A 23,595-nucleotide genomic window follows, 5' to 3' on the forward strand; every position below is an offset into this window, starting at 1 on the left:
AACCTAGGGAAAATGATCCCCTATGGAAACGACATGGAGTTGGGCAAGAGATTTTTCAAAATAAGTCTTCAAAAGCACAAGCAATAAAAGCAAAAGTAGACAAGTAGGATTATATCAATCGAAAAAGAATTCCCATACCAAAGGAAACTTTTAACAGAGTAAGGGGACAATCTACACAATGGGGGAACATATTTGCAAACTGTACATCTGACAAGGGGTTACTATCAAGAATACATAAGGACTTAGCAAAAAACCAAATGACCCAACTGAGAAATGGGCAAAGGATCTTAATAGGCATTTCTCAATAAGTACATCTCAGAAGACACACAAGTGGCCAACAGGCATATAAAAAAAAATGCTAAACATCACTAACCGTCAGGGAAATGCAAATCAGAACAAGATATCACCTTGCTCTTGATACAATGGCGAGTATCGAAAAGACAAAGGACAAAAGAAAACTAGATTTGATGAGGATGTGGAGAAAAGCACACACTTGCACACTGTTGGTGGGAGTTTAAACCAACACAGCCTCTATGGAAAACCATATGGGGGCTCCTCAAAATATTAAAACTATTACTACAATTCTTCTAGCAATCCCACTCGTGGGTATATACCAAAAGGAAATGGTATGTTGAACAGGTATCTGCACTCCGATGTAAACTACAGCACAATTTATAATAACCAACATATGGAATCGACCTAAGTGTGCCACCAATGGATCAATAGATTTTAAAATGTGGTGTTTATATACAATGGATTATTATTCGGCCATAAAAATAGAATGAAACCTGGTCATTCAATGCAATATGGAGGAACTTGGAGGACAGTATGTTAAGTGAAGGAAGCCAAACACAGAAAGACAAATAGCATATGACCCCTCACTCCTTTGCAGAATCTTTAAAAAAAGAAGTTGATAGAATAGAGGCAGAACATAGAACAGTGGTTACCAGTGACTGGGGAAGTTGGGTGCAGGGGAACAGGAAGGGGTTGGCCAATGGGTAAAAATTCAATAAGAAGGGAGAGAGAAGTTCTGATGTTCCATGGCACGGTAGGGTGACTATGATTAACAGTTAAGTTTTGTACATCACATGATACGTGTATGTTTTCACCACCCAAAACGATAAGCGCATGAGAGGAGTAAGACATAACCACAGTGACCCGATTATTACACAACATGTACGTATCAAAGCATCAGATCGTACCCCATAGATAGTATAATCACAATGTCAATAAAATTTCTTTAAGGATGATAAAAATGTGAGCAATTTTAATAATACAAATCAACTTAAAGCCACATAAGCTGCGGCTACACATCTATGAGAATGGCTAAAAGCCAGGGGTCGGGGCCGGGCCGAGCGGCCAGCCCTCGCGAGCCCGGAAAGAGCGAGCGGAGAAGAGCCGAGGCCTGGAGCGGTTCCCACGGGAGAGGCTCCGCAGCCGAATTGCTCTCGTGCGGCGGGCGGGCGGCTGCGGATCCCCCAGCGTCAGGAGGGCGGGGGAGCCCTGGTCCGGCACCGGAGGGCGGCCGGGCCGGCGGCGGGGCAGGTGCTCCCCTGAGCCCCCTGGCTGTGGCGGACCCCGGGACTGTCACAGGCGCCGACCATGGTTGTCTGCCGCACCGCCGCGGGCAGCGTCCCCCTCCCCGGCACGCGGCACGCCGGCGGCGGACTCCGGCACCTGGGAGCGCATCGGCCAGCTCAGGGCACAAGGCGAGCGGGCACCTTCCTGCGCAGCTGGAGCAGGTCCCGCGCGCTCCCCCGGGGCCGGCAGCCTCCGAGTCGTGCGCTCACGCGGCGGGGCCCTGCGATCGGCCCGCGCCCCGGCGACTGCGGTTCCTGCGGTGCGTCTGCAGCCAGCTTGTGCTCTTGCGGGAAGAAGTGTCACCTCCAGGAAGAAGGTCGCCTTCTCCGGCAGATCAAGGAGATGCTGGCGGAGGACCTGGGAGAGTCGCAGGGCGGCACGTCCTTTGAGGTCCTCTCGGCCTGGGCGCTCAGGATCCAGCCTGCCCAGAAGGAACAGGAGGCAGCCAGCGGCAAAGAATCCTTGCAGGACATGAAAACGATCCAACGCCCTTAGAGCGTGAGAAGAGAGACCTGGTGAGCCAGATGCAGCAGCTGTGGGCCGCGCTGGAGAGCCACGAGGAGCAGCTCGGCGACTTCATCTGCGGCTACCAGCAGCACCTCAAGGAGAGCGAGGACGCGGTCAAAGCCCTGGCCAAGGAGAAGTGGGAGCTGCGGCGCCACTGCAAGGAGGCCCCAGACCACGCCACTGTGCTGCGCTCCCAGCTGGACCTCGAGGACAACCGGATGAAGGAGCTGGAGACCGAGCTGCCCATCGCCAAGCAGTCCTTAGCGACGCCGACCGGGGATGTCCCCCAGCGGCATTCAGTCCCCGTGCTGGGCGACACTGTGCTCAAGGGCAGCCGGTAAAGGGCGGTGCAGGCGGACCTCAGCTGAGCGCAGCCATCCCACAAGGTCAGCACACTCCCTCCCACTCACCGTTCTCGCCCCCACCCCCTCAGCACCCTGCAGACCAGCAAGCGATCGGAGTGAGCACCTGCCACTCCCGGCAGCCCTCCGCCGTCTGCAAGGCGTCTGCCACCAAAGGCGACCTGTCGTCCACACCGAGAGACGTCACCTGCCTCCATCATGTGTGGGAAGTGTCTGTTCCACCTTGTCTCCTGTTACAGGTAAGAGGGCCCTGGGAGTCACCTGTGGGTCTTCAGTTGTAAAGCATTTGAGAGGCTTTTCTTGAGTTCTCTCTCTGCTTTCTTCTCCCTGAATCTCATGGGATGTCTGTAACCTGCTGCTCACCACCCCAGCCACGTGTGCAGATGTGTCTGATAATTCCCACGATAGCCTACAAGTGACTGGGAGATTTTCAGGGAGGCATTTGAGCACAATCACAGGCAACCAAGGTGTGGAACCTTTAGGTTTTTAATTCAGTTAAGTCAATTTTCTAAATGGTGTCAGATAAGGGTCCAACTTTATTCTTTTGCACATGAATATCCAGTTTTCCCAGCACCATTTGTTGAAGAGACTAGTCTTTCCTGATTTTGTAGTCTTGCCTTTTGATGAGGTTTATTTGACAATATATGAGGGTGCTCCAGTTATCTTTTAATTCTATTTTTTCCACAAATTTTTGAAGTACCCTCGTGTGAGATTTTATTTCCGAGCTTTCCATTTTATCCCATGTGTCTAAATGTCTGTCTTTGTGCAAGTTTCACACTGTCTGGATTACTGTAACTTTGTAATACATTTTGAAATCAGAAAGTGTGAGAGCCAATGATTTGCTTTTCGTTGTCACATGTGGTTTGATTATTTGGGGTCCTTTGATATTCCATGCACATTTTAGGATTTTTTTCTCTATTTCTTAAAAAGAAAACACCACTGGCATTTTGATAAGGATTGCTTTGAATCTGCAGATTGCTCTAAGTTTTATGAACATTTTAACAATATTAATTCTTTCAACCTGTGGACATGGATACCTGTCTATTAATTTGTTTCTTTAATTTCTTTGGCAATGTTTTGTAGTTTTCTACAAGCACACATTTCTACCCCTTGGTTGTTTTTTTTTTAATAAGCATTTTACTCTTCTTCATTCTATTGTAAATGTGATTGTTTTTTCTCTTTTTAAAAATTAACTAATTAGCTTTATTGACAAAAATTGTACATGTTTATAAAGTTTTAAAATATGTACACTTGTGGAAAGAAAAAAAATCCAAACTAATTAACATATGTATTACCTTACATATTTATCATGTTTTCTGGTGACAGCTTTTATAATCTACTCTCCTAGAAATTTTCAGGTATAGAATACATTATTGGTGACTATAGTCACCATGTTGTACAACTATATATACATATATGTACTGAAATTACTCCTTCTCTCTATCAGAAATATTGTATCCTTTGACCAACAGGTCTCCATCTGCCACCTCCCCTCTCCCCCAGGTAACCACCATTGTCCTCTGCTTCTGTGAGTAAGAATCTTTTGGAGTCACTTATAAGTGAGATCATGCAGTATTAGTCTTTCTGTGCATATTTCACTTAGCATAATGGCCCCCAGGTTCATCCACTTTCTTACAAATGACAGGATTTTCTTTTTCTTTTTTTAAGGCTGAAAAGTATCCTGCTGTTTATATATACCATATTTCTTTGTTTATTTAGACCTGATGGACATGTAGATTAACCTCATATCTTGGCTATTGTGAATAATACTGCAATAAACACAGGAGTACAAATATCTCTTTGTCATACTGATTTCATTTATTTTAGATGCACACCCCTGTGTGAAATTGCTGAATCATATGGTAGTTCTATTGTCTGGCTAGGCCACCACACCAGTTGCGGGGCTCTTTTACCTGCTGGTAATCCTGCACTGACTGGGCCGACTGTTGAGCTAGGGCTGGGTCTGGAGCTCCCAGACCCCTCAAGCCCATTCACAGACTGGGCCACGAACCCTTCTCACATGCCAGACTGGGTTCCCAGACCCCTCACACACCAGGCCAGGTCACCAGACCTCTTCATGCAGGTCTGTGAACTAGATAACAAGCCAAAAGTTCCTTGCATCCATAGGTTTGGAAAAGCATGGCTGCACCGGGCAGATGCCCAAGGCCGATGCCCACCTAACTGCTTTACTCAAACTCTCTCTCAACTCTCTCTCTCTCTCTCCACCTCTCTCTTTTCTCTCTCTCTTGCTCTCTCCCTCCCCCTGAGGAACACAATAGCAACAAAACTAAAAAGATACACTGGTGTGCATGTGCACGAACTCCACCCACCCATCTACACCCACACCCACACACACAATTTGCTCACAAAGAATGCTGAACCACACCCAACTGGACCCAAGGTGAGGGCCCTGACCAAACTATTCTATTTTCCCCACATCTATTTTTAATATTTTTGAGGAATGTCCATACTAATTTTCATGATACCTTTACCAACTTACATTCCCACACACAGTATACAAGCGTCTGCTTTTCTCCATTCCCATTCCAAGTGTTTTATTTCTTTCTTTTTAAATAATACCCATGCTAACAGCTGTGAGGTCTTATCTATTAGCTGCATCTTTGCCTTTCTCTGATGACTAGTGATGTTGAACGTTATTTTTTCATATGCTTGACATCCTTTATATATCCTGTTTTGTGAATATATTTTCAAGAGGTTTTTTCCCCCCACTCCTTTTAATTGGGTTGTTTGTTTTCTTGCTGTTGAGTTCAGTTTCTTATATATTTTGGATATTAACCATTTATAAAATGTACGGTTCCCAGATGCTTTTCTTATTCTGTAGGTTGTCTCTTTATTCTGTTGATTGTCTCCTTCATTTTACATAAGCTTTTTAGTTTTATGAAATCTCATGTGTCTATTTTTACCTTAGTTGGCTGTGTTTGAGGGATCATGTCCAAAAAATCTTTGCTCAGGCTAATGTCATGAAGCTTTTACCCTGTGATTTCTTCTAGTAGTTGTACAGTTTCAGGTCTGAGGTTAAATTCTTTGATTTATTCTAGGTTTATATTTATAAACATTATAGATATGGGGTAAAATATGGCCCATTTTTATTTTTCTGGATGTGGATATTCAGTGTTTCTGACACTGTTAAAGAAGCTGTTCTTTACCCATTGTGTGTTCATGGCATTTTGGTCAAAAATCAATCAACCATAAAAGTATGGATTTATTTGGGGCTCTCTATACTCTTCCACTGGTCTATACATCTTTTTCTATGCTAGTGCCATGCTCTATTTAATTACTGTATCCTTACATTATATTTTCAAATCAGGTCAGGTGATGCCATCAGCTTTGTTCTTTTTGCTCATCTGTTTATCTATTTGGGGTCTTTTGTGGTTCCATACAAATTTTGGGATTTTTTTTTCTATTTATGTGAAAAATGGCATTAGAATTTTGATAGAGATTGCATTGAATGTGTAGATCACTTTAGGCATCATTTATATTTTAGCAATATTAATTCTTCAAAATAATAAACACCAAATATTTCCATTTATTTTTGTCTTTTTCAATTGCTTTCATCAATTTTTTATAGTCTTCTGTGCACAGATATTTCACCTCCTTGGTTAAATTTATTTCTCAGTATTCTTTCTTTCTCACTTGGATCTTTTTTTTTTCTTTTTCTTACTTAAATTTTTGGCAAGGACTTCCAGTACTATTGTAAATAGAAGTGAAAAGAGTAGGTATTCTTGTCTATTTCTGAACTTGGAGGAAATCTTTCAAGTTTTCACTATTGAGTATGATGTTAGAATTACCTTGTCATAGATTGCCTTTATTCTGTAGAAGTACAGTTTTTCTAATTTAAATACCTAATTTACTGAGCTTTTTGTCATTTGCTGAGAGCATGTTCAATTTTGTCAACTGCTTTTGTTTTTTGTATCTATATGATCACATAGTTTTGTATTTTATCCCATTAATGTGGTAGATCACATTTACTGATTTGCATTTATTAAAACACGTTTACCTCATAGAAATAAACCTAACTTCTTCATGGTGAATAAATCTTTTACTGTGCTGTTGAATTCAGTTTCTTAGTATTTTGCTGAGGATATTCTGCATCTGAATTTATGAGTGAGATTGGCCTTAATTATTTTTCTTGCAGTGTTCTTGTCTGACTTTATGTAAGGTAATACTGGCTTTCTAATGTGAGATCAGAAGTGTTCCATCCTGAATGTTTCGGAAAAATTTGAGAAGAATTGATATTAGTTCTTCTTTAAGTGGTTGGTAGAATTTAACTCTGAAGCCCTTGGGTTCTTGGCTTTTATTTAATGAGAATTTTAAAATTATTATTATTACTACTACTACTACTACTACTTACTCAACCTCCTTACTTGTTATTGTTCTGTTCAGATTATCTATTTCTTCATAATTTAGTCCTTGAAAATTGTATGTGTGTAAAAATGTAATAGTTTATTCTAGGTATCCATTTTGTTGCTCTAAACTTCAGGAGACTAGTTTCTTAGTTTTTGTTTTCCCTCTGACATCAGTTGTAATGTATTCTTTCACTTTTTATTTTATTTATCTGTGTCCTTTCATTTCTTTCTTATTAACCTAGATAAAGTTTTATCAACTTTGTTTATCTTTTAAGAAAACAAACATACATCATAGTTCTGTTGACCTTCTCTATTGTTTTATTAGTTTCTATTTTATTTCCTTCTCTGTTTATTTTTGATATTTCACCCCTTCTTTGGGGAAATATCAAACTTAGGGCTTTGTTTATTCTTACTTTTCTAGTCCTCCAGTGGTAATATTAGGTGGTTCTTCTGAGGTTGTTTTTTAATGCAGATATTACTACAAACTTTCCTTTACAACTGCTGTCCTGATATGTCATGTCTCCTTTTTTGCTTTTCTCATAATATTTTTATTTGTTTGTTTGTTAATTAATTAATTAACTTATTTATTTATGTTTTGATTTACACTTTGACCTACGAGTTGTTCTGGAGCATGTTGTTTAGTTTCACGTATTTGTGAATTTTTCTTTTTCATTATGAGTTGAATGTGTCCCTCCAAATTTTATATTGAAACTTATCTCAGTGCATTTCATTAAGAGGTGGGTCCTTTAGGAGATGATTAGATCATGAGGCTTCTTTCCTTATGAATGGTATTAAGACTTTTATAAAAGGATCTCTTCATACAGTGTTCGGCTTTTTTTTGTCTTCTGTCTTTGCTATGGGATGTCAAGCTTAAGGTACTGTCTTGGAAGAAGAGATCCTTACCATAAATATTTTGGCTGTTTCCTACATGTTTTATTCTTGTGGCCGGATGCCCAAGCCCTGCGAATCGCTTCAGGCCGCAGCGGCAACCGCAAGGAACAGGTACTGAACCGGTGCCCAAGTGCGCTGTTCCCGCCGGATCCAAGCCTCGGCTTCCAAGTGCGCTGTTCCCGCCGGATCCAAGCCTCGGCTCGCCGAGCCTCCACGCACGCGCGTCCGGTGCCCTCAGCCCGCGCAGGCGCGCGAGCGCTCACACGGCTTCGCGCAGGCTCAGGGCCGCATCTGCTGAGTCCGGTTCTTTGCGTAAACGGTTCTCCGCTGTAAACGGCCGTTTCTCGCCGTCCTGCAGCCTCCTGCAGCTCCTCAGGTGGGCGGCGGCTCTCGCCTGGGCCTCGTCCTGTGCCCAAGCGCTTCCGCCTGTGCCTCGGCGTGGTCCGCCCGGACGAAGAGGTGATGAGCTGTCCTCTCCCCAAAGTCCCACGGGCTGGGGTAAGGAGGTGGGATGAGGCCTGCACCGGGAAAGGGACAGAAGGAGCAAGGTAGGGAGCTGGGGGACGGTGGGGCCTAGAAGGGACGGTTGGGGGAATAGAGGGATGGTGGGGACCCTATGCGGAGGGCGGCGGCCATAGAAAGGATGGTCACGTGGCCTTATTAGTGCCAGCAACCTGGCCAAGGTCCATCTGGTTGACATTTATCATGTTTATGAAAATTTCTACATGTGATTGTGAAGTTCTGTTGATTGTAATTGGCATATAGTTCGTTCTTTCTCTCCTACATCAATACGTTAAAAACGTCTTGAGTTCTGGGGGATTACAGGTAACAGAGTTTGATGCAGGGCAAATCAACAAAAACTTACTGGTTTGAAAAACAACCATTTTATCTGTTTGTGATTCTGTGAGTCAGCATTTTTGGCTGGCTGAGCTGGGCAGTATCTATGCTGGTGTCACATGGGAGCACAAGTGAGGCATTAGGCTTCGGGTTCCTTGACTGAGGCTGGTTCCTTAGGAAGACTTCACTCACGTGTCTGGTGGTTTGTGCTGGCTCTTGCATAGGGCATGTGTTTCCAACAGGCATGCCCTCGGGCTTCTTCCCCAAATGACAGTATTCCAAGAAGGCAAACTGTTGGGCAACTACTTTTCAGAACTATGATCATATCCCTTTTACTAGTGTCCCATTGACCAAAACAAGTGAAATGGCAAAGCCCGGGGTCATTGTAGGAGGGAACTACATGAAGGTGTGGATACAAGGTGACGTGTCATTGGGAACCATTACTGGAAAAGTGTGCTGCAATTAATATACATTATGTGCACTTTTTTCCTATAAATCATGGGCCAAAAATGTTAGTTTGCAGATGCTTTTCTTCCATGAAGTTTAGGTCTATAAAAGCAAGAGGTGTTCTAGTGGCTATACTATTGTTAGAGTCCTATATAGTACATATGTATTAATAGGAACATAGTTAATACCACCCAAGTATTTCTCTATAAAGTCAATTTTAATGAGGGCATAATGTGCCTTTTTTTGATGTAGTGTAATTTATTCAACCATCTTTAAAATTTTTAAATTATTTCTTCACAGTAACATTAATTGTTACCAAATCACTAGCAAGTCAATATTTTCACTAACCTAAGGATAAATCGTGTGTTTAATCTCTACCAATGAATAGAATTGTGGGTGCTCTTTTGATGAGGTCTTTCCTGCCCTTGCTTGTGTGTAAGCGACTCTTGCCCCACAGCCAACCTTATTTCGTTTTGTTTTTTCCAGCTATTGTGTAGAGCACTTTGCACAGCAGACTCTAGGAGCAAGTGTCACCATTTCTCTCATGACCGCCTCCATTCACCTTCTCTTCGAGGTACAATTCCAGAGTCCTCTATGTGTTTTCAAGAGCAAAGAAAATGCGTACATCTCTGGTAAGTTGTTTATTTATTCCTCAGCTTGTTTTACATTTTATTTTAGGAGCTTTATAAGAGTTTAATTAAAAATGGAGAAATGTAAACAAAATTCAGCATCAGAGAAATACACGTAAGCAGGATAAAGTTGACATGTTGATAAAGGCAGGTTACAAGGCCTTACGGCCATCTAAGTTAAATGTAAATTGGTCTCTGGTCTTTCTGATACCAGGGCAAAAAGACACATTTATTATATGATTGGAATTGACCCTAAGAGGAGAATGATAGAGTTTGGACGTGTTTTCCCCACCAAAACTCATGTGGAAATCTGATCCCCAATGTGGCAGTGTTGGGAGCTGTTTGAGTCATGGGGGCTGATCCTTCAAGAAAGTATTAATGCTCTTCCTGGTGGAGGGGGGCCTGAGTGAGATCTCGCTCTATTCCCATGAGAGCTGGTTGTTTAAAAGACCCTGGCACCTCCCCTCTCTCTCTCTTGCTTCCTCTCACCATGTGATCTGCTTGTACCTGCTGGCTGCCTGCCACTTTCCTCCATGAGTAGAAGCAGCCCGAGGACCGTACCAGATGCAGCTGTCCCAGAATCATAAGCCAAATCTCCGTTCTTGATGTATTACACAGTCTCAGGTATTCTGTTATAGCAATGTGAAAACGGACTAAGACAGAACATGCTAAATTCTCATAGGATATGAAGTCTGAAGCAAAGTCTTTATTGGTCACGTAGGTGATGTAATGGACAGTGTTTTACTGCTGACCTGGAAATTAATAGGGTTCTGCAGTGGTAATGGTTACCTAGTGCTAAAGCACAAATCAGTTAGTAAGGTTTTTCTGGAATTAGTAAAATACTGTGGTCCCAAACAGCCCTTGCAAGTCCCCACCTGTTTCGTGGATAAAACCTAGAATGTGTGGAGGATAGAATCTACTGCAGGTTTTTTGGGGGGGGTGGGGAGGACTATAGGGAGATTCGAACCCTTGACCTTGGTGTTATAACACTGAGCTCTAACTAGCTGAGCTAACTTGCCAGCCCCTTTACAGTTTCTTAAATAACTGCATACATTTCTCTCAGCTGGTCTGTATATGCAGGTTGTACCACAGCCATTCCAAATGTTATACTTTCTGATGAGTATTTTCATTGCTAATTTGCACTTTGCCCAACTCAATGTAGTCTTAGTTCAGTTCTTCAGAAGTTCACCAGTAACTTAAATAGGTGTCCAATCCAAAGACTGCTTATTTGCTTTATTTTATTTGAATCTTCTGCCATATTTGAAATTACTATCCGTGATCTCCTGGAAATACTTCTTTGTTAGTGTATTAGTCCATTTTGTGTTGCTATAACACAATTACCTGAGACTGGGCAATTTATAAAGAAGAGAGGTTTATTAGGCTTCCGATTCTGGGACAGCTGCATCTGGCATGGGCCTCAGACTGCTTCTATTCATGGCAGAAAGTGGCAGGCAGCTGGCGGATACAAGCAGATCACATGTCGAGAGGAAGTGAGAGAGAGAGAGAAGGTGCCAGCGTCTTTTTAAGCGACGAGCTCTTGGGGGAACTAATCGAGCAAGAACTCACTCATTAATCCCCCTTCTCCCAGGGAGAGCATTAATCCATTCATGAGGGATCTGCCCCCATGACTCAATCAGTTTCAAACACTGCCACATTGAAGATCAAATTTCCACATGAGTTTTGGTGGGGAGAACACATCCTCACTTGGGGGTGTTATCCGGCCCATCTACCGAGTGACATGAAAGGCTGCTATTTTTGATTGGGGCCCAGAGCAGAAGGGTCTGCAACAGGTCCAGGCTGCTGTGCAGGCTGCTCTGCCCCTTGGGCCATATGATCCAGCAGACACAATGGTCCTTGAAGTGGCAGTGGCAGATAAGGATGCAGTACGGAGCCTTTGGCAGGCCCCTATAGGTGAATCACAGAGGAGACCCTTAGGATTTTGGACCAAGGCCCTGCCATCATCCGCAGATAACTACTTTCCTTTTGAGAAACAGCTCTTGGCCTGCTACTGGGCCTTAGTAGAAACTGAACGCTTGACTATGGGCCACCAAGTTACCGTGTGACCTGAGCTGCTCGTCATCTCAAGTTCAACAAATCCACAATGAAAACACATGCACCATTCTTCCCATATAAGAAAGGTACTTCAAAAGTTTCACGGAAAGATTCCTCTTATCTTTTAGTTCTATTTTCCGAGGAACTTTATGAAGCACCCTCATATATGGTATTACTACCTGCTAGCCTTGACCCAAACCACCAACAGGGGATTATTCCTGGTCTCCTCCCTCTCTCTCAGTTGCAGTCTCATCTGGCATCACATCCTGCTACCTTTGTTTCTGTGTTTTTAAATGTTTATTCTAATGGCTACATGCAGTGCCCATAGAAGGGTAGGAACTTTTGGTACTCAAAAATGGATACAGTAACTTTCTTTTTTAACATTAGAAATGTCACTCTTGGCAGAACCTGAAGGGCGTGTTTGCTCAGTGATGAGATTCTGTGCCTCCTGAGCTGTGCTACTGACAAGTGACAGTCATAGGAGTTACTGGGATACCTTTGAATGAGAGTCAAGAGAAACACGTGCAAAGAATAAAAATAGCAAATGTTTTAATCTTTTGTACCTTTTGCTGTGTACTTCAGTAATTTTAGCAGTAGTTTGTACTTAGACAAAATTATAGGTTTCTAGCTCAAAAATGGCTTTTCATGTTTTCTAACTCTAAAGATTATATTTAATTCTGTTATTTCAGCTAATCACTTAAAAATTAGTAGGGTAATATAAATGTTTGCATCAATTATGCATTAAAGCTGTGGTTAATAGTTGACTAAAAACAGACTGTTTTGTGATAAATTATACATAACATAAAATTTAACCCTTTAATCATTTTTAAGGTTACAGTTCAGTGGCATTAAGTATGTTCACATTAATTTGCAACCATCACCACCATCCATCGACAGATATTTTTCATTTTCCCCCAATGAAACTCTCTACTCATCAAACACTAAACTCCTATTCCCCTGAACTCTGGGACGTGGCAAGCGTTATTCCACTTTCTATCTCTGTGAATTTGTCTACTCTAGGAGCCTCACGTAAAGTGGCATCTTACAATGTTTGTCATCTTGTGACTCACTTATTTCATGCAATATAACATCTTCAAGATTCATCCATATTGTAATGAAAATTAATTTTACTTTTTAAAGCTCCATAATATTCTATTCTTTGTATTGAGAACATTTTGTTCATCCATTCCTCCTTCAGTGGACACTTGGGTTGCTTCCACCTTTTGGCCATTATGAATAATGTTGCTATGAACATACATGTACCAATGTTTGTTTTAGTTCTTGCTTTCACGTAATTTGGGTTATGCCTAGCAGTGGAGTTGAAGGATCCTATGATAATTCTATGTTTAGTTTTTTTCAGGAATCTCCATAGCATCTTCCACACTTTATATTCTCACCAGTAATGCTTCAGGATTGCAATTTCCACATCCTTGCCAACCCTGCTGTTTTTTGTTGTTTTTTTGTGATGGCCATTGTAATAGGTGTAATGTGATACTTTATTGTCATTTTGATATGCATTTCTCTAATGACTAGTGATGTTGACTATCTTTCCATGTGTTTATCAGCAATTTGTGTATCTTTTTCTGTCAATTTTTTACTCCTGTTTTTGAGTTGTAGGGTTTATATATACATTTTTTTTCCAGATATTAATCTCTTATGAGATACATGCTTTGCAAATATTCTCCCAGACTTAGCGGGTTGCCTTTTCACCCTGTAGATAGTGTCATTTAATGCAGAAAATATTTTAATTTTATTCAGTTCAACTTATCTTTTTTGTGGTTGTTGTTGTTGTTGTTGTTGTTTAAGCTTTTGGTACCATATTGAATCAATTATTGCCAACCCCAATTTTATACAGAATCTGTGTGTTTTCTTAACCAAACATTTTAAATTCACAGTCGTAGTTTGGTATCAAAACATAAAATATGAGATTATTTTTATTCATTTATTTAGAAACTAATCTAAATTTCTTATTTTTTATTTGGTTGTCCCATCTGTTACTGAGAGGAGTATTAATTCTCTATTTATAATTGTCAATTTGTCAATTTCCCACTTTAGTTCTGTTGTTTTTTGTTTCAGGTAGTCATGTGTCACATAATGGTGTTTCAGTCAACAGCAGAGCACAAATATGACAGTGATCAAAACAGTACTCTATAACATACCACTTAGGTGTGTAGTAATTTATATTATCCAGGTTTCTGTAAGTACACTTTGTGAGGTGCACACCATGACAAAATTGCCTAATAACGCATTTCTTGGAACATATTTCAGTTGTTAAGCAACACAAGACTTTACTTTGAGGCTCTGTGTTTAGGCACAGCCACATTTATAATTGTTGTGTTATCCTTACATATGATCCTTTGATTATTGTGAAAGTGTTTTTTATTTCTGGTAATATATTTTGTCTTGAAGTTTCCTTTGGCTACTACTAATATTTCCACTTAAGCTTTTTGGATTAGTGTCTGTGGAGCATATCTTTTTCCATTTTTTTAGTCTGTTTGTGTCTTTGTATTTAAAATGTATCTCTCTGGATAGTGTGTTTTTGCATCTTACTTTCCTATCAAAGCTGACAGTCTGCCTTATGGAAAGTGTTTAGTCCTATTTCATTTTAACAAATTAAGAATAAGGTTTGATTTGGATCGATCACTTTGCTACTTATTTTCTGTATGTCTCATCTGCTTTTTGATCCTCTGCTTTTCCTTCCCTAACTTATTTTCAGTTGATTAAGTATTTGTTAATATTTTAGTTTGGTTCATCTATTGACCCTTAAAATAATTTAAAAACATAACTTATTTTAATTTTGGTAAACACACATAATATCAAATTTATCATCTTAACCATTTCATAACATTTATGTGGTGTTCAGTATACTCATACTGTTTTGCATCAGATATTCGGAACTTTTTATCCTGGAAAACTGAAACTCTATACCCATTAAATGTTGACTCTCAATTTCCCCCTCCTTTTAGCTCCTGACAACCACCATTCTACTTTGTTTTTCTAAAAATTTTACTCATATCAGTGGACCCATAAAATATTTGTCATTTTGTGTGTGGCTTATGTCACTTTTCATAGTGTCCTCAAACTTCCATGTTGTAGCATACGACAAGATTTCCTTTCTGTTTAAGGCTGAATAACATTCCTTTGTATGTATATACCACGTTTTGTTTATGTATTGTGGAGGGTACTAGCATTAATAAAACACATGTATTTCACAGGGCTTTAACCTTTAGCCTAGTAGGGTCACAGTCCTTAGTGTTAGAAGGGCCATAGCCCTATAGTTGGTTGTTACTGTATATAGGCAAGTGATTGACTTTTGTATATTAACTTTGTGTCTAGCAGTCTTGCTGTGATTACTTATTACTTAATTCCTTGTGATTATTTCCTTTTTAGTGTTTTGATATGATGGATTAAGTTAACTTATGTCTAAATATAACCCAGCCTTGTGTGTTTGGAATAGATACCACTTTGTTATGTTGCATAATTCTTGGGTTTGCTAATATTTTGTTGAGGATTTTTGCATGTATGTTTATGAGAGAGATAATGGTTTGTAGTTTTCTATTCCTGTCATATCTTTGTCTGGTTTTGGTATTGCAGTAGTGCTGTCCTCATAGATTAAGTTGAGAAGTATGTCATTTTCTGTTCTCTGAAATATATTATAGGAAATTGGTGTAATTTGTTCCTTAAATATTTGGTGGAATTCACCAGTGAAAACATCTGGGCCACGTGCTTTTTCTTTAGAAGGCTATTATTTATTCACTCAATTTTCATAATGTAAGCCTATTCAGATGTGTATTTCTTGTGTGGGTTTGGACAAATTGTTTCTTTGGAGGAATTGATCCATTTCATCTGTGTTATCAAATGTGTGCACAGAGAGGTGTTCATAGTAGTTATTATTCTTTAATGTCCACAGGATCTATAGTAATATCCTGGTACTGCTAATGTTAGTAATTTCTGCACTGTGTCCTTATCTTTTTAGTTAGCCTGGATATAGCCTTATAAATTTTACTGATCTTTTTAGAAAACCAGATTTTTTGTTGTTGTTGGTTTTCTCTGTTGATTTCCTGTTTTCAATATTATTTATTTCTGCTCTAATTCTTAATTATTTTATCCTGTTTTCTTTTGATTTAGTTTGCTCTTTTTATTTCTAGTTTCCAATGGTAGAAACTTAGATTATTAATTTTAGATGTTTCTTCTTTTTAAATATATGAATTCAGTGCCGTAAACTTTTTTAATGAACTGCTTTTCTTGTATTTCACAAATTTTGATAAGTTGGGTTTTCATTTTTATTTAGTTAAAAATTCTCTTAAATTTCTCTTGAGATTTTTTTGGGGGCCCATGTATTATTTAGAGTTGTTTGGTTAAATCCCACTCTATTTCCAGATCTAGTTTGATGTGTTTCTTCTCCCATCACTGAATATTTGACTCCACTCTCTTCTTGCTTGCGTGCTTTCTGAGGAGATGGTGGATGTAATTCTTCTGTTACTCTCTGGGTAAGATTTTTTCCCCCTTTTGGCTTGCTTCAGATTTTTCTTTGTTTTTGATTCTCTGTATTTTGAAAATAATATTCCTAGATATAGATTTTTGGCCTTTATCCTGTTTGGTGTTATCTTTCCTCCCTGGATCTTTTGTTTAGTGTCTGACATTAATTTGTGGAAGATCTCAGACATTATTGTTTCAGGTATATTTTTTTCTCCCTTTCTTCTGTTATTCTCATTACTATATGTTATATCTTTCATAGTTGTTCCATAGTCTTTGAATATTATGTTGTGTTCTTTTCATCTTTTTTTTTTGTCTGTTTGTTTTATTTTTTGAGTGGTTTTATTGTTGTTGTTGTTTGTTTTTGGCTTTTCAATTTTTGTATTTTCTCTTGACATGTCTTCAAGCCCAGGTTTTTTTTTTCTTTCTCAGCTCTGTCTAGTCTACTAATAAATCAATGAAAAACATTTTTTACTTCCGTTACAGTGTTTTTGATCTGTAGTATTTCTTTCTGGTTCTTTATTAGGACTTTTTCTCTCTGCTTACATTGCACATCTGTTGCTGAATGTTGTCTGCTTTATCCATTTATGCTCTTAACATATTATCCCCTGATGATTTCAACATCTTATCCATGTGTTGTTTTGATGCATCACTTCAAGTTATGCTTCTTGTGCTTTAGAATGCCTTGTAATATTTTTTAGAATGCCTTGTAATTTTTTTAAATAGCCAGACATGATGTGCTATGGAGAGGAAGTGCTGTAATGTATCTTCAGTAATGTGTTCATAAGGTGTGCAGAAGGGGAAGCTGTATTAGCTTGTTTTGGAGGCTATAACAGTATACCTTAGAGTGGGCAGTATATCAACAACAGAAACATATTGCTTCCAGTTTTAGAGGCTGGCAAGTTCATGATCTAGGCTGTAGTAGATTCACTGTGTGGTGAGGACCCATTCCTCATGGATGGCACCTGCTTTATGTCCTTCCATGGTGAAAGGGGCCAAGAGGCTTTCTTTGGTCTTTTTTATCAGATCACTAATTCCTCTCTGAGGGCTTTGCCCTCATGGCTTAATCTCCTCCCATAGGATCCACCTCATAAATCCAGTGCATTGGTGATTAAGTTTCAACACTTATAAAGTTAATTTTGGGGGGACACAATGTTTAATATGTTTAATAATGTTAATTATGTTAATGTTTAAAACTGTCGATTTTGGGGGGATACATTCAGACCGTAGCAGAAATGTTTTATAGTTCTATCATTGTCTCATTCTCTTTTTTTTTTTTTTTTTGTCTTTTTCGTGACCAGCACTCAGCCAGTGAGCGCACTGGCCATTCCTATATGGGATCCGAACCCGCGGCGGGAGCGTTGCCGCGCTCCCAGCGCAGCACTCTACCAAGTGCGCCACAGGCTCGGCCCATTGTCTCATTCTCTTAATGAGCCTCTTTCTTTGGTCTGTCAACTTTATAAGTGTTTTTCCATTGGTTTTTTTCTTTTTCCTTACATGGGACAAGATGTCTGGAGTGGGCCAGAATTGGGTATTTCCCTTCTTCCATGCAGAAGGCTAGAGAGGGCTGGAGTTAGTTATTTCCCTTTACCCAGGTTGAGTAGGCTCTGATAATAGTACAACAGGTTAGGCTCTCATGAAGTAGTTTTTCTTGAAGCCTTATTAAGAAGAACAGAGTGTTCTGGCATATTTCAAAAGAGTTTGCCTCTTCCCCTCTCACAGGTGGAAGCAGGAGGGGAATTTTCTTTATTATTTCCTTTAGAAACTTGGTGGAGTTCTTGGAGGTGAATTGCACAGTATTTTGGTGGCCCATTTATGACTGGGTTCCCCTGGAGTTTTTAACTCTGAGTAGTTTGCACTGAGCCTCCAGCAATGTGTCACTCACAATTCAGGTTGTCCTGATCCAGCACTGGTTTTCATGGTGGTTCCCACTACTAAGTCTTCTTCTGTAAGCCATGACTATGGATATTTTCCTGTCTTCCTCTCTAATCGGGGACAGTGGTTTGCCCTGTGTCCTTCCCTTTCACAGATCTAAGAAGAGTTGTTAGTTTTTCAGGCTGTTCAACTTTTTAGTTGTTGTTGGGATGGAATGGTGACTTCCAAGCTTCTTATGTGGAAAAATAGAAACCTAAAATATATTTCTAAAAGTCCCTTCATGATGTCTTTGATAATCAAAGAATTATTTGGTGTGTGTGTGTGTGTGTGCGTGTGTGTGTGTGTTTTCTTTCAATCTCTTAGGTTCATTCATTCTGATGGCAGCTTCGGGTTCCACTGAAATTCTGATACTTTCCAAATCTTTATCTTGAGGTTTCCAAATCTTTAGCTTCAGATCTATCTCCTGAACCGTGGAATCATATATCCAATTGCTATTTGGACATTTCCACAGAGATTTCAATTGTAAAGTGTCTGAATCTGTGTCACTCTGCTCATTATATTTTTCTCTTATTTTCCAAATTTCACTTTACAGTGCCAGTACCTAAGTAGCTGCCATAGCCTTGGACTAAAACTCCTCTTTATACCCTCTGCAGAACAAATTTCTACCACATTCTGTTTGTTTCTGCTTTTTTGTTTTTTGTTATTTGTTCCCTTTTATAGGATTACTTCCCACTTCTCTGTGTTTGCTGCTCTGTGTCCTGATGTATGTGGTCATCTCTTACCCTGTTTTCTTCCCCTCTGAGTCTCCCTTGCCTTTTCCCATTCTCCTTCTAGTGGATGAATGTTAAAATGCAAATCTAGTAATATAACTTACCTGTTCTTATAGTGACTCATTATTTATACCCTTGGTTTGGAAAGTGTCAGGGTTTACCTTGTAGTGGCTGTCGAGAGCCGTTCTGCAGGCTACAAGGGGGTCCCGTGTGTGTGGCACGGCTCCATGGAATTTCTTGTTTGTTCACCTTTGGTTGCTTGACAAGGCTTCCCAGAATTAAACAGCCTAACCTTTTGGCTTAGTATGGCTTTGGGAAATTCCCTGGAGTTTCTCAAAGGACATGTTAAAATACATCAAAATTAACTGGTTTATTTGAAGGGCATTGTCACTACTAAAGGTGTTTTTGATGCATGTTCTTGGTATGGGTTGATCAGTTTAATTTTGTTGTTAATCTTTTTTGTTAGTGATGTGTGCATGGACCCATTGTGGCTGTGGTCATGTTCTTGTACGTGTGGAATGAAGTTACTATGTTGGATTTCTATCCACATCCAACAGGGAGGTGGTGGGTCTGAGTGCTGTGGTGTTTACAATTATTTGATCATCAACCAGTTACAGATTTCTTTGTTTCTCCCCACTCCCACAGTTTCACTTGATTTACCAAGAACGTGTTCTTTCCTTGGTAACAATAAAGTGTGTTTTTGTTAGTTTGAGTAGGATCATTTAACCTTTCACTTTGTCCCCTGTGCTGTTCCCGGAGTCTATTGGCAGGGAAATAAAAGGTATAAACATTGTGATTTTGTTTATAAATTAAAATGATCAATATAGAGTATAAGCAATATTAAATTGTCAAACATAACTAATCAATGTTATTAAAATCAAGTATAGTAAGTGTAAGATTAAAAAAGGGTTAAATTGTAAGTTTAAAAGGTTAAGAATTATAGTTTAAACTAAAAGTGTGATGCTGTTTAAAGCCAAGCATGCTGCTATTGTATAGTTTCCTGGCCACAAGCCACAGAATTTGGGGTGAACTGTTGATGCATGAGTAGATGTTTGTGTCACAGCATGAGTGCCTTGGAACGTTTTGACCTTTCTTTTTCAATAGAAACAAAACAAGAAATGTTCTGATTAAAAGATAAATCATCATGTAAAAGGTTAAGTAAAAAAAATATAAATAAAGCAAGATTCTTATGGTTGTTGTCCACTGATGCACTAGACATCGTGGTCCGTGTCTTTTCTTTCCTCGCTGAAGCCACACCACCTATTCAGGTCCAATGAATCCTGCGGAGCTGGTCTTGGGCAGGTGGACACAAACAATGCTTTCGCATGTAAGAAATACATTTTGGGATACCTTTGTATGTGCTTTTCATTTGTAAGTAATTTAAAAAAAAATTAGTGAATAAAATGTTTTCTTGTTTAAATTGGGCCAAATATTTAAATGCAGAATCACTCCATAATCACTTTCTTCAATATTGCATTTGTCTGTCATCTCAGCACAGGATCATTTACCTAGACACGGTGTTGTGTGTAGTTCCATTAGCGCATTGTATGTTCCTTGTGCTGTTGTGACTTAACTCTTGCTACTACCTCATATTCGTGAGAACACATGGTTCACATGGAAGAGCTAAAACATCTTTTGTCACTTCAGTGAACAGCAAACTGCATATGAAGCAGAACAATATTTTCTCCTTCTTTCTTATCCCTGTCTGTATTGAACTTTTGTTTAAATTAGTTCATGTAACATAAGATTTTAGGCATGTGTTTATACTTATGTGTTCATACCAGATCGTAAGCTCCTTAAAGGAGCAGGACTTTATTCATACTTTTATCACTAGCAACAAGAATGATCCTAGACCTATAAGGTAAGCTTTGTAATCATGTTTTTAGTAATTAATAAATTATTAAAAGGCAGAATGTGTCTTCTGTGATTTTTCTTTCTCCCACCATGTCGAGTACAAAGAAGCTGCATCTTATGTAACACACCTATGACACACACACACACATAGAAGTTTGCCCCTCCCAGGTTCCTGTTATGTGATCCAGGGCTGATGATTTGAGTTGAGGAGAAATGTGTCATTACAGGGATTGGTGTCGTTTGAGGATTTGGCTGTGGATTTCACCTGGGAGGAATGGCAGTACCTGGATGATGCTCAGAGGAGCCTGTGCAGGGATGTGATGCTGGAGACCTGTAGCAGCCTGGTGGTGTTGGCTGAGTGAAACTCCATAGTAAGTCCTAGGAGCACCACTTTCTTCTTTGTTGATAAATATGGGAACCACTTATAGGGTTGAATTCTATTTAGGTAAGATTCCATTTTGTGGGGAATGTGAGTGGAGAATGTAAACGTCATCAGTCTCTAACTGGCCCCTTCATTGCACAGCTTCTGAAGCCAAGCTCTTATCATTCTTCTAAGGACTTGACTTAGTAGGTTTACAAAGTTCTGTGTTGTTTCTTATTAACAGGCTGCTACATTCCCAAATGTGAGGTGATCTGCAAGTTGGAGCAGGGAGCAGAGTCATGGACATTAGAAGAAACCCTCAACCAGAGCCTACAAGGTTAGTCAGCGCATAATGGGCAGCGAGGCAGGGAAGAGGAAAGCCCAGCATTTGTTGGTCATGTTCTGCTGTTTCTACTATTTTTTCCCTAGATCCCAGATCTGAACACAGCTTGTCTGTTTGCAGAAAACACATGCATTATATAATCTCCAAGGATGACTGTCACATGTATACCCCCACATTTTATTCTCCTAAATAGTTTTTAAATGTTTTCACATTTTATTTCATCTTATTGCATTGTGTTTTACACATGCATTCTATGTAATGAATCAGGAAAAATAATACTTTACATTTGACTCTATTTTCTCTCACACCTCACATGGAATCCATAGGAATTTTTTTCTGTTTTCTTACTACCTCTATTGCTACATGGTTATATCCACCTCAGTCTCTCACAGAGGTGCTTCCAGAGAGTCAGATCACATCTGGGACAGCTTTCCTGCCCCCTCCACATATCCAGGCTCTTTCTGAGTATGTGCAGCCAAGTGCGCCACCTGCCTTCTCATTGTGATTTTTCTGCAAGGGTCCTGTTGTCTGTCCTTGAAGTCTTAACTTTATTTTCCACTCCCACGTCCCTCACAGTTAATCACATAAGTCTGTAGGTCTAGAAGCCCAAAGGTGTCCAAGATTCAAGTCTTTTTTTCTATTAGGAATTGGATAGAAACTAGTTTAATCTCTAAATATCCTGTCATCCTGAAAACTTAAAAGTTTGCAAGAGCATGTTATATACCTTTAGAAGTCAGTATAACCAATAATCAAACCAGTGTAAATGAGGGGCCATACAATAGCTATACATCAGACATGTTTTTATGAAACAAACATGTTATAGTTTTATAAAGTGGTCATGAGTTCAGCAACCTACAGTGCACTGGCTTTTTTTGTTTCACATTGATTTAAAACATCAATTTATAAAAATGTCACATGATAATTTTAATTTATGATCAAAATTCTTAATTCTTCTGTTTCATTATAGTTCTTTTTTACATTTTTAAAATGTTTTTTCCATTTATTTTTTATTGAAGCATAGTTGATTATACATATTTGTGGGGTGAAAAATTGACTATCAGTAGTAGTGTACATTGTGTAATGGTCAGATCAAGATAGTTAGCTTCTTCATCATTACAATTCGTAACCATTCCCGGTGTCCATTAACCAATTTCTCATTCATTTCTCATTAACCCCCCTCCCTCTCTCCTCTCTTCCCTGTTTCTCATCTAGTAACCACAGTTCTGTTCTCTTCTTCTAGAAAATCAACATATTGTGATCACTGTTTCTTTCTCTCTCTCTCTTTCCTTATTGTTCACTTGTTTATTTATGAATTCAGCTAATACTTATGAGTGAGGACATGTGGTATTTTTCTTTCTGTACTCGGGTTGTGTCACAATTTTCTCCAAGCCCATCCATGTTGCTTCAAAAGGCATAATTTCTTTTTTTTGTGTGGCTGAGTAGTATTCTATTGTGTATACATGCCACATTTTCCTCATCCAGTCACTGATTGATGGAAATTTAGGTTGGTTCTATAGCCCTGCTATTGGAAATAGAGCTGTAATAAAAATGGGATTGCAGGTATCACTTTGACATGATTTCCATTTGTAGTGGATTGAAGCTCACTGAAGCTTGAATTGTGTCTCCCAAGTTTTATGTATTAGAAACTTGCCCCTACTGTGACTTTAGGAGGGTGGGAAATCCTAATATGGCAATTGAGAGGTGGAGCCATGAAGAGGTGATTAGATTGTAGGACCCTGCCATAGTGAATGGATTAAAAGTGGTGGTGAGGGTCATGGTTCAGAGGGCTTTAAAAGAAGAGAGGGGAGAGTCTGTCTCTCTCTCTCACTGTCTCTGCTCCACCATTTTTGCAGTGTGATACTCTGCTGTCACCGAAGTCACCACCAAAGAAAGCCTTCACCAGATGTATTCCCTGGACTTCGGACTTCCTACCCTCAGAAACTGTAAGCAGTAAATTTCATTTTCTTTACAAAATACCCAGTTCTGTGTATTTTACCATAAGCAGCAGAAACACATTAATACATCATTCCTTTGGATATATATCCAGTAGTGGGATGGCTGGATCATATGGTAGTTCTGTCTGTAGTTGTTTAAGTAACTGCCATCCTTTTCTCCATAATGTGCTGGTTTAAAGGCCCAACAACAGTGCTGAGAGATTTCCCTTTCTCTGCATCCTTGCCAGTATTTGTTATTCTGTCTTTTGTATATTAGCCAGTCTAATTGGGGTGAGATGATATCTCAGT

At 39.6% G+C, this 23,595-nt stretch overlaps 1 pseudogene; it reads left to right on the top strand.

The window, feature by feature from the left end:
- The first annotated feature begins 422 nt into the window (after positions 1-422).
- On the top strand, positions 423-21,010 carry LOC134376043 (uncharacterized; annotated as a pseudogene).
- The last annotated feature ends 2,585 nt before the right edge of the window (positions 21,011-23,595 follow it).

Source organism: Cynocephalus volans, chromosome 4, assembly GCF_027409185.1.
Source record: "Cynocephalus volans isolate mCynVol1 chromosome 4, mCynVol1.pri, whole genome shotgun sequence".
Taxonomy (NCBI): domain Eukaryota; kingdom Metazoa; phylum Chordata; class Mammalia; order Dermoptera; family Cynocephalidae; genus Cynocephalus; species Cynocephalus volans.